Source organism: Thermobia domestica, chromosome 4, assembly GCF_964235325.1.
Source record: "Thermobia domestica chromosome 4, izTheDome1.hap1.1, whole genome shotgun sequence".
Taxonomy (NCBI): domain Eukaryota; kingdom Metazoa; phylum Arthropoda; class Insecta; order Zygentoma; family Lepismatidae; genus Thermobia; species Thermobia domestica.
In genome coordinates, this window is record NC_137457.1 from 206,194,795 (window position 1) to 206,207,529 (window position 12,735).

At 37.8% G+C, this 12,735-nt stretch overlaps 1 protein-coding gene across 1 annotated transcript in view; it reads left to right on the forward strand.

The window, feature by feature from the left end:
• The window catches only part of LOC145683429 (uncharacterized), a 341,599-nt gene that overhangs the window by 87,186 nt on the left and 241,678 nt on the right, over positions 1-12,735 (forward strand). The gene's annotated exons all lie outside the window — the stretch shown is intronic.

Below are 12,735 nucleotides of genomic sequence, written 5' to 3' on the forward strand. Positions count from 1 at the left end.
TTCTATGAAGCTACATGATGCTCTTTTTGTTTCTAACTCACCGCATGTGATGACATATCCCTGTTTGTGAACTCAGAGCCGCCTAGATAGGGTGTATGTCACAGATCCTTTATGCAAGGCAGTGCTTCACGTTTTAACCCTCTTGCCCCCTTGTCAAATCATGCTGCGGTTGAAGTAGCTTTCAAGCTTCCTTTTTCTCTTCCCGCTGGACGCGGTCCATTGTATTGGAAGATTAACAATACCCTTTTGTCTTGTGAGGACGTGATTGACGAATTTACGACGCGCTTTGAGTATTGGTGTAAGATGCAACGACATTTCCCCAATGTTGATACATGGTGGCCAGTATACGGTAAACCTAAAATTCGCAGTTTTCCCAATGGCGCGGTGAATTGGCACGACAACAGGACCGTACGCTCTCAGAATTTTTCCATCGCGCTCTCAGCGAGTTATGGACGTCCCCCCAACCTTGGCAAACAGGATCCAAATTCAGGAACTTAAGAGTAGGTTGCGTCAACTAGATTCACATGCATCAATACAAGCATATTTCTCGGAGGATTTTTATCATTGTTTCCCGAACGAAACTGCCTCCATATACCAAATTGATCTTCTGTTTCGGAAGCGGAAAGGTGCGTACATTGACTCCCTCACAACGGCGGGCGGAATGGTAGTTTCTGAATCGATACAAATACTCCAAGAATTCACAAGGTATTACACAGCTTTTACGAGTGTGCAGCGTATGGATTTCTCTAACGCCCCGGAATTCTTGTCTGTTCTGCCTTACAAGTTGACAGAGACTGACTCTCAAGCCTTAATACGTCCTATCACTGAGGATGAAATTTTTTCTGTTCTACGAGGAACCAAAGGAAGTAGCTCCCCTGGGATTGACGGTCTGAGCTTTGCTTTTTATAAGCGTTACTGGTACTTTCTTAGCCGTACACTAGTTTCCCTGTTTAACGCATGGTTATCTGGGATCTCCTTTTCTCACAATACAGCTATTGTGGTTCTCCTACCAAAGTCCTCCAATGCGCGAGTCGTGACCGATTATAGGCCGCTGTCCTTATTACCAGTGGATCATAAATTATTTACAAAAGTTCTTGCTGCCAGACTCCGTCATATCATTCGGAAATACATTAGCCCGTATCAAACTGAGCTACATGACTCGCATAACATCCAAAACACGCTTCGCTCCCTGCGAGATCTATTTGCGTATTATCACCTTCGCAATGTTCCTGCTGGCGCACTCGCAGTGGATTTAGCCAAAGCTTATGATTCAGTAGACCATCAGTTTTTCCATCTGACGCCTGAATCTTCGGGTTTTACCACTGTTTTTCGCCAGGTGATTCATAATCTAAATGATCAAGCTCAGTTCCGCTTGCAAATAAATGGACATCTATCCCCAAACATCTCTTTACGACGCGGACTACGCCAGGGTGCTGTCTTAGTACCGTTCTTTTTGCTTTGGTTTTAGACCTGCTCCTCCATCGTTTGGCCATGTTGTCTTCGAATGGACGCTCTCTGTTCCGCAGTCAAAACATTTTTGGGTATGCTGAAGATTTGACCATAACAGGAGTTGATCCTGTCTCAGTACAGAGCGTGTTTCTTCTCCTGACCCGTTTTTCCCGATGCTCGGGTTTGCAGTATAACGACAACAAAACACAAGTATTCTCTTTTAATGGTTTCCAGCTCCCAGATAATTCTTCGGTTTCTCCTGCCTTACCGCATGTCACCTCACTCACTATTTTAGGCATCCCCTTCACGTCTAACCCAACTCCCAACTATGATGAAGTATGGGCTCCCCTTTTAACGCAAATTCGTAAGTTGTTCTATTCACAGCGCTTCTGTAGGCTCCATTTATTTCACCGTATTCATTTTATCAATATTTTTGTTGTGTCTAAACTGTGGTACAGAGCGCGTGTGTTTCTTTCCCAGAAATTTATGCCGAACAATTTGAATCCTTATTCCTTTGGCATATTTGGCGAGGTTTTTCTTTTCGCATTCCCCGTCAAGCCTTTTATTTGCCTCGTTCCGCTGGCGGGTTGGGCTTAGTCAATATTCGTATCAAATGCCAAACGTTGTTTATGACTGACACTTATGCAGCGTTCTCATCACTCAGTTCAATCACTAATCATTGGGTAAGTTGTTTTTGAAAGGATTATATTCAACCGCAAAACCCTCCTTATATTCAATTCGTTGATCAGTGCCCGGCTTATATCAAAACGTTTAACCGATACTGGAATTATTCCGGGATGGTTCTCCACCCTCAACTACACAATGCGCGCTCGTTATATATGACACTCACCGCACACTCTTTCCCTAACACTAATTTACGAGTACCTCAGATGTGTCCACACTTAGATTGGACGCAGGTGTGGTCTAATATCTCAAACCCTGTCATATCTGAGTACATGCACTGCCAGCAAGAGGATACATGAGCTCATCGATATACACACTGTGTCGACTCGCAATTAATTTGGCACACCATGCAGGAGGTGTTGGGACGCATTACCCGTCGCTCGACTTCACACTTCACGGTGCAATTCATGTTATTCCCTGATTTTCATTTTTATCCCCTCACTAAACATCGAGCGGTGCCGTTTCTTGTTGCCAGCACTCTCGTATATTTTCAGCGTTTCACAACCTTGTTAGATGCACGCACGTATTTTGAATTTTTGAAACGTGCACGCTGAAAGTTATATACCCCCGACAGGGACCGGCACTTTTTTTAGCCGGTTTTTGGAAGTGGTTTTGCAATAACGCACATCCCTCTCTTTCAGAATAGCAACTGCTTTTTTAATGTCATATAATATTATTTTGTAATGTATAATATGTGTTATTATGTAATATAGTAAACAGGCTTCAGCCTCCTTTTGTACTTAATTATGTTTGGCTCCCGCAGTTGTGTTCTCAGCTTGTAATTTATGTAAGGAAATAATAAAACTGATAGTGTAGGGGTAACGTAACGGCCTTATAAATAATACAATCTTTGAGCGTAGGTTCAAATCTTGTTCACGCCAAAGTTAAACTTTTTACAAAGTGAGTGTGAAGAAACGACTTATCATACTGGACAATCAATACATAAGAATGTGGAAGCAAACAACTGTATCATGATAGAGCGACTTAGGAGTGCTGTTTGGGAAAGGGCAAGGGAAGTACCAGGACGTTCCAAAGACATCATTGATCTGCAATATAAACTTTTCGTGGTATCGTTCTCAGAAAGAAACACTACACCATTTGTTAAACAAAGTTTGGCTCAAGCAATCGGTGGTGTAGCGGTAACGTGCCAGACTTTCAAATGGAAAATCTGGGTTCGATTCCCCATCAGGTAGTTTGATTTTTAGCATAAAATAATGGCTGCAGAGATTTATCTTCTGGTGGAGAACTTGCAAGGCATCACTGGTGATAATTAAAATAAGCAGTGTGTGCGTTCTATATCATTGTTTGCATTTCTAAAATTTCCTTGATTGCTAATTTCTGAATTTCTTTACGTGGATCAGAGTATTACCAACCATTTCAATTTTGAGACATTTTCAATTGTCGCGTAAGGAATGGTGAACTTTATCCTTTCGGTCTCTATGTCTCTGAAAACACCATTCACTGGTACAGTCACCCACATATGTACCTGAACCCCAAGTAATGGAATTATAACGGTCAGGGGTCCAGGTACTTACATCATTACCACTGAATCAATGTTTGGACACGTACTAGCTTCTTGGAACTTCTTTTAAGATATAAGATTTCAACCTCAGTATTTACCTAGTAAATAAATAACTCAAAATAAGCTTTCTACTATTAACCATAATATGTTTGTTGAAATTTATTTATAAAAGAAAACAATTTTCAGCACGTTGTCAATTTAAAGTAGCCAAATATCAAATTTCCCAAATTTCGCGCGGTTTGCCAGTCACTGAAGATAATGGTTTTCGATATTCAACTATCACTTAGATGTATCGTTCGTACTATCTTCTACAAAAAATAGCATATACTGTAACTTTCACATTTTCATTAGTACCTTAGTTTTCTTCATTTATTACCTCTATATTAATATATATAAGGCAAACGTCTTGTATTTATGTGAAACTTTAGTCCAGCAAATCATTACGCAAGGAATATTCCGGGGAAAATTAGGGGAAAACGACTTAACATAGTGCACATATATTAGGAACACTTGCAAAGACGTTGAGTGTAAAGAAGGGAAAACTACGTATTTCTGCGATAAGCATACAATTACGTTTCATGCAATTTCAATGTGCAACTCAATCAATATCTTTAGTTGAAATTACTGAAAAAAGAAAACAGAAAATGGTTACCAAAGAAAATAGAAAACACCAACTGTGAACCTGCGTCTCGAGCGGTTTTAATATGAATAGTTGAGTACATTCTGTCATAAATTGAATTCGTGGTCAACACGGTATAGCAATGCTGTGAAATTCCCTTAATATATAATATATAAACACTTAAAATGAATTGCGTCACTACTATTATACCTAGAGTCATGGTTCAAACACCATTTTCTTCTGTATAACGAACCCTTTCGAACTGTATCACTCCCATGTTCGTATCATGCACCTGAACTGGAAACCGGGAAAAACCCGGATTTTTTAAAAAAATCCCACCAAATTATTTTGCCCCTCGGACTCGGACCTAAGTTCACGTAGGGATCTGACTTTTTTAAAAAAGAAAAAAAAACTTTGTTATGTACATAATATGCGTGCAAAATTTCAATCTTGTATCTTGAAAACAAATAGTCAAGTCAACGTACATAAAAAAATCTAACATGTCCGCCGTTGGTGGTGATTTATGATAGACGGAGTAATTATGTGACTATCTAACAAAATTACAGGCTCAACATCCCTGATAAAAGTTTTTCACCATTATGTGTCCTTTCGAATGAGGCATTGAACATATCTCTAATAGACAGGGTATCTCAAAAGTCCCCTGATAAAAGCACCAGGAAGTGGATAAATTTTGTAACAATATGATGAATGGGAACAAGTTTTAAATTGAGCTGGCCAACAACACGTTAGCTTAAAAGACAGTAACTTCATTCACTTATGTTGTGGGTTCCGGTAAATGTCAACGTTGCATTTTCATTTAAGATTGGGCGTATATGGAGTGTATAGCCCAAACGGCTCGTCCGATTTTTTTTAAAAAAAAAAAACTTCACTTAAGATTGAAAACATATTTGGAGACGATTTTCCCTCTTACATTTTGTTCTAACTTTGACAGTGTTACCCTATATCAGGGGCTTTTGAGACGTGTAAATTTAACTATGTTTGTGGTTATTGTTTCCATATGATTGATACTGAACTATAACTAATGATTTTAATTTTATTTATCTCAGAAGAAATGCAAACGAATTCAGAAAGCGAGTTAATTGTGTGCAGCTGCACTGACTAACCAAACCTGAAAAAAAAATTACATCAAGAATCCCGAAGGAAGTATGTGAATTTCAGTCAAATCAAGAAGGATATGCGATCTAGAATACCGTCCGATTAAGAGACATCTACAAGTATTCTGCGTTGAAATTTGCCAGCATTTCTGTTTGCTCGTAACTATTTGCTTTGTGGTGATCCTGAGGGATATGGTAGTAAGTGGAAGGATGACTGTCTAATTTCACTAAATCTAATATTTTTGAAGAAACTATAGAACGGAATGATGATTGGGTCATGATTGTAACAAGTTGAATCGAATATGCCAGAAATTTGTTTGCGAAAGACGTAGTGTACCACAATGTTTGCATTGAAATTTTAGGACAGGAAAGGAGATTCCAGGAAAGATGAGGAAGCAGGTGTCATCAGGTGAATACGAACCGAAGAAAATGACAGTTCCATGTAGACTGAAAGAGATAATGCTTTCTTGCGAGTAGGTGAGTATTTAGGGATGAACGATTGATAGCAGGGAAGGAATCACTATAACTGAAATAAATGGTAAATTACTTTACTTTGTTACTTTGAAGGAGACATCTGCTAGTATTCTTCAAAACTTTTATGAGGAGAACATTAGAATATATACTGCACCTTAGAATATGAAACGTAATATCAGCGACGGTACAGGTTGTCCAATAGAAAGCGAGAACCAAAAACGTGGTACATCTGCAAGCCCAAACCAATCCGTAGTGGAGCTTGCATCAGTTTTGGGTGAGCTAACTGGATTATACACTGAACCAAGGAAAATATTTTGATTTCCGTGTGTGCAACAGAAGTAATCTCTTTTAGAAATACTCTTAGCACCTCATGAAAAATGATATTGCACTTTCAAGCTTATACCCGTCAGTTAATGCTAGTACTATATTTACGTTTTCACGGACTTATTGCACACTTTTACTAACTTTCGTGCAGTTTGCATTAATCTCAACTGCTTCTCCACAGTACTTTTTCTAATGTTCAACTCATAACAGTTTTGAAGGATTCTAGCAGATGTCTCCTTGAAAGTAATAACTCTAGTTTACCAATTATTTCAGTTATAGTGATTCCTCCCCTTTCATTATCGTTGATCCCCAAATACTCAACTACACGCAAGATAGCTTCCTCTCTTCCAGTCTGCATGGGCCTGCCTTTTTACTTCTGCTCGTATTTACCTGATGACATCCGCATCATCGTCTTTCCTTGAAACATCTATCCTGTTTTAAAATTTACACTGAAAATAGTGTGGTACTTTGCGTCTTTGGTAAACAAATTTCTGGCATATTCAACACAACTTTTTAGAGCCATGACCCAATCATAATTGCGTTCTATTGTTTCTTGAAAAGTATTAGCCTTTAGTGGAATTAGACAGTCATCCTTGCATATCTACCAGTCATCATACCGCCATATCTATCAGGGTCACCACAAAACAAACAGTTAAGAGCAAAATGAAATGCTGGCGAATTTCAACGCAGAATACTTGTAGATGCCTCTTCATCGGACGGTATTCTAGATTGTGAATCATTCTTCATTTGAGTGATATTCACATAGTTCCTTCGGTATTCTTAATTATATTTTTCCAGGTTTGGTTATAAGTGCTACTGCACATAATTCACTCGCTTTCTGAATTCCTTGGCATTCCTTCTGAGATAAATAAAATTAGATTCATCAGTTACAGTTCAGTATTCAACTATTTGAAAACAATACCCACAAACATAGTTACATTTACACTTACGAGAATCATAAAGAGCCTACTACGTGTAGACAATGAACAAACTACAGGGTGTCTCAAAATTCCCCTGATATAGGGTAACACTGTTGTGAGAGTTACAACAAAATATAAGACAGAAAATCGTCTCCAAACATGTTTTCAATCTAAAGTGAAGTTACATTATGTCAGGGGACTTTTGAGACACCCTGTATATTAGAGATATGTTCAATACCTCATTCAAAAGGGCACATAATCGTGAACAACTTTTATCGGGGATTTTGAGGCTGTAATTTTCTTACAAAGCCACATAATTACTCCGTTTGTTATTATGTCTGTCGTAAACGACCACCAATGGCGGCCATATTGCATTTAACAACCTTCGAGACTGAACATTTTTGAGAACTTTTTCAGGTTTGCTTAGAATGTGCTAAACATCATTTTGGCGCATGTATCATTTCTATTGCAATTTGTTCAAGGTCAATCCTTATCTTGGATGGACTAAAAGAGCAGAAAAATTTGAGTCTGAATTTATATATTAGAAATTTACTGTGTCATTACTATTTAAAATAGAGCCATGGTTCAGCAACCCTTTTCTTCAGCATAACGTACCCTTTCCAACGGTATCAAACACATGTCAGTTTCATACACCTCAACCGATAAAATCAGGAGAAAGTGGATTTTTTGTGGAAAAAACATTTCCTCGGAACACTTGCGCCCTTCGGTCCCAGCCCAGCTTTCACGTAGAGATCTCAAAAATATTGGAGAAATACCCAACACAGTCCGTATGCAAAGATTCAATCTAATATCTTGAAAACTAAAGTCGTAAGAAATTTTTGAAATTGGCCTTAATAAGAAAAAAACAAGTCACGCCCTTCTGCCCGCACTTCGCGCTGCCAAGTTTAACATGCGGTTCCAAAACGCATCTACAATGTTGTTTGGTTCATCCTTGACTTGACCAATAGACAAAACCGGCTTTTAAGAACCTAAAATAAGCGGTGATAGACCATACTACACCATGGCATAAAAATGTTCCATAAATCTAAAAGGGTTAAATGGCAATTCCAGTAATCTGTAATATCTTACGTTTCTTATTTATTTACGTGGAAATATTACCTTTTTGTATTTTATAGGTGAGTACTTGAGTATTACTTGCTATGTAAAACACAATTATCTATAAATTGAATTTAATTAGGAAAAAATGAAATGAAATCTTTGAGTTTTACGTCCCACGAATATATGCCGGTTAGGGTAAAGGAGACGGTGATAAGTAATGAATGAAATGGTGGAATGAAGAAAGTGGAAGGAAACGGGAGAGCCCCGAGGAAACGCACGCACACGGTGTTTGTCCACCACAAAGTTCACGTGGCAGAAGCTGGGATCGAACCCGGACCCCAAGCACCAGAGGTGAACGCTCTATCACTGAGCCACCGCGGTCCCCGGAAGTTAATACTCAAAATACCATATAAGTACTATAATGACAAGTTAATAAGATTGATTTGTATAATAAGAAAGAGAATAGGGTTAGCATAATGGTTAATTATTTACCTCGCTAGTTGCAATAGTCGGCAGTTAAAATTATCAATTCCATCATTTCACTTCTTTGGTTCTTCAGATCAGTCAATATGGGATAGAATAAGGAAAAAAGTAGCTAAAGTTTAAAGAAATTTTCTTTTCTTACCGTAACAACATACTAATATTGCAGCCTTTATCACGCCGAATTTGGCCACCATCTTGCAAAAATGGTACTAAAAGTTGTTTCCTTTTCTAAATATCTTGCATGGAAAGCATTTTAGAGCAAATCAAGTTATTACAAAAATAGTCTACATTAAAATCTATACATAAAATGTTCTCTTCATTTTTTCTGTAGGATCCACCGTTTAGATGCTATTACGGCAAGTTATACATGTCTTTTCAGTACCACTTGGAATATGCGAAACTGTAATTTTTTCTCTCTTTACAACAACTAAGGTATTTTACTTCGTTATAAACTACAACTTCTAAACCCAGTAAAGGTGTATAACTGTTGAAAATTATACTTTCGTATAGAAGCAAATATTTTCGTTTAAGTATATATCATTGAACTAAAACTATTCTGGTAGGGTCAGGAACTCAGCAACAATCGCGATTGGTCAATACGGGGACCACGCACAACTAAATACAATCCGGTTGGCCTTGAAATTCAGTAAACTCGCGTTATGGTAGATACGAGGGTCACTACGAAAGTTTTGAGATCTGAAATAGCTTACACACTTAAAATCAATTTAACACTTACATTCTCTCAAAGTACTATTCACCATTACACTGCACACACTTTTGCATCCTTGAAAACCACTTTCGGAAGCAGTGTTGCCAGTCTTTACTTCAAGTGTTGAAAGTTCATTCTCGTAAGCCGCTACAGCTTCTTCAGGGCTGCAAAATCTCTTCCCACGCATTCGATCTTTGATCCTGGGGAACAGAAAAAATCACACGGGGCCAGGTCAAGGCTATACGGCGGATGAGTCATAAGTTTGACCTCCGTAGATTCTAAAAACTGAATTGTGATGTTGGCCGTGTGTGCGGTCGCGTTGTCATGATGAAGCAGGATCCCACGCAATCCAGTTCTTGGACGCCGTTCCCGAAACTTCTTTAACACTTTTGTTAGGCAAACAGTTGTGTACCACTGACTGTGAGCAGTGACAGCCCTTTGTTCTTCAAGTTGAACAGTTGCAACATGGCCAGATTTGGAGAAGAAAATTGCGACCATCTTTTCCCCACACTTCGCGGTCGCTTCACTTTCGTGAGTGGATTTTCGTCTGGAAAGATCCAAACTGTAGACTGGCGTTTATTTTCAGGGTCAAATTGATAGATCCAAGTCTCATCACCAGTAACAATGTCAGAGACGCGTCGAGAATTGCCTCCATCAAATCTTGCAAGCATTTCTTCACACCATTCCACACACATGCACTTCTGCCGTTCAGTCAAAGTGTGAGGCACCCAACGAGATGAAACCTTCCTGAGACGAAGATGATCATGAAGAATTTTGGTTACTGCTGGCGATCCAGTGTTCACTGTAGATTCAATGTCCTTGAAAGTTGTTCGAGGATTTTCTCGAATCATTTCTGCCATAGCGGCAATGTTTTCATCTGACACAGCTGTTGCCGGACGTCCATCTCTCTCTTCATCTTTAAGCGATGTCCGGCCTCTTCTGAATTCACCAAACCACCGAAAAATTGTACCAGGGGAAGGAGTAAGGTCCCCAAATGCCACCTGCAAACGGTCAAAGCTTTGTGTCTCGTTCAAACCACTTTTGAAATCGTAAAGGATCATTGCCCGAAAATGTTCCGTTTCAAGCTCCATTCTAGACAGCCGAATACTGCTCACATCAACAAAAAAGTGAAGCCGATACGGCCACGCCGATAAGCGAGGCGAGTTGAAACTTGCTTGCTTCTTCGCTCTGGATACCACTACCGAACGCAATTGTTGGAATTCAAAAACTGTGCCACAACAATACGTATCTCAAAACTTTCGTAGTGACCCTCGTAGACCGTAGTTCGAGGTTCTAATACCAAGCAATTTTATAATAATAATAAAAATAATACCGGTAATAATAATATTAATAATAATAATAATAATAATAATAATTATTATTATTATTATTATTATTATTATTATTATTAAATTAATGTTATGTAACAGTGATATTTTTTTTGCGAATGAGATGCTGAAAAAGACTCTAAACTTCAAACCAACGAACTTTCTAATTACCTTCCCACAGGGAGTCGAATCTAGGATCAGGTGTACGTAAAGCATGGGCTCTAAATTGACAGCCATATTCCGTTCCGTGTCGATTTTGATAGGAATATTCGAATGTGTGTAACCTTTCAAGTAATATCGTAAATAAGATTGCCACTGATGCCAAGATTCGGATAGTTACCCAATAATTAAAAAAAATGTGTACATATAAATTTTTATTAATTTCTAAAATTTAGTATATACCCTTTATGCGGAAAAGAAAATATATTTTAAGTACTTTCCTTTTATGCAGAAAATAACAAAAGCTGTGAGATCCTGCCTTTGCACTTCAGTTTTAGTAAGATTTTAAGTAATATCCTCGGTCAGAATATGTCATGAACACGCTTAGAAAAATTACTTTAGTCTTAAAACAGTCTTTACTTCTTGACTTTCTGTTTGTCTACGTTTGAAGCTTGTCCATGGTTCGTCTGCTGGTCTAGAGAGGGAGAAAAGAGGCCATCTAACCAGTCGCGGGGGGTTGCTAAAAGTAGATTTACTATTCTCAGCAGATATGCTTGAGCAAAAGGCAAAAATATATCTTTGTTCGAGTTTACAACAATGTTAAAAGGGAAACCCTCAGAAAACAGTAACAATTTCAATAACGGAAAGAATTCCAAGAATACAATAAAAGGAAGTAGGTCACTCCCTAAAACACGGCTAGTGCTATTACTCAATTCCAAAGGCTTTCTTAGGTTCATGTTTTCAAGATATTATACAAGAAGGTGGAAAATACTCAATGAGATAATACATTCTCCACAATACCCACGGTTAATGTTGTATACTGAAGAGTACTGTGTGAAATGGTGTATCGCGTACGTAATTGTCCTTACATGACTCGGCGTTTAGTTAATGACGATATCTACAAATTGTTCGAAATAGATTTTACAGAAAGATAAGGAAAGCTTATGTTAAGAGCGTATTCTTTTTAATACCTAGAGATATCTAAGCACAAAAGAGACTGTTCCTGTGCAACCTATGCCAAAAAGACGTTTTTTAATGCTGCGTCAGTGCCCTTGTTTTACGGAATGTTGGTGTTATCGTCCTCTTTATCCCTGAAAATCTTCACCACGGAATCTTTAACTCATCGATTGTAGTTACTTTAAAGGTAACGTCAGTTTTAACTACTATAGGATTTCTTAACATCCAATTGTCTGTTTCTGGTTACTTCAAAGATAAAATCAATGGTTTATTACCTCTAGATATCTTCATCTCTTCAGATCTTTATCTGCTTTGTCAGCTTTCGGTTACATCAAGGACAAATTCAGTTATTGATTATTAATTGCTATCATTGCATGCTATATGATGGCACGCCCACTTTTGGTAAAATGAGTATATTTAAAGATTTATGGTAAAAATTTCCTGAAAAATTATCTCTTTCCATGTTGGTTTCTGGTAATTTCAAGGGTAAACTCAGATGTTATATTATTAATATAATTTAATATTACCCTTTACGATTCCATTCAGATTGTGCTGTTCTGCTTTATAATACACAATGATGTTATTTAGTAGTTAATATATGATATTTGATTTTGTATTCAGAAGAAACCAGTGGGAGGTTAATAGTTCGTTGGAAGAGGATCACCCCTATTAGGCTGTTGGGTAGAGGCCGATATGGAATCACAGTTTGGGTAGAAATTACATGGAGCAATTCCTTTGTAACATGATTTGATGATATTTGATAATGATAATTAATTAGTTGTATTGCTTTCTTGTTATAACAAATTCCAATTCAAGATTAATAAAATATGTTATAGAGATTGTGTAACTAATTTAATCTTACATATAATAGCAACAACCTGATCTCTCAGCATGTTGTAGATCTTTATTATCGATTAATGAAAATGATTATTT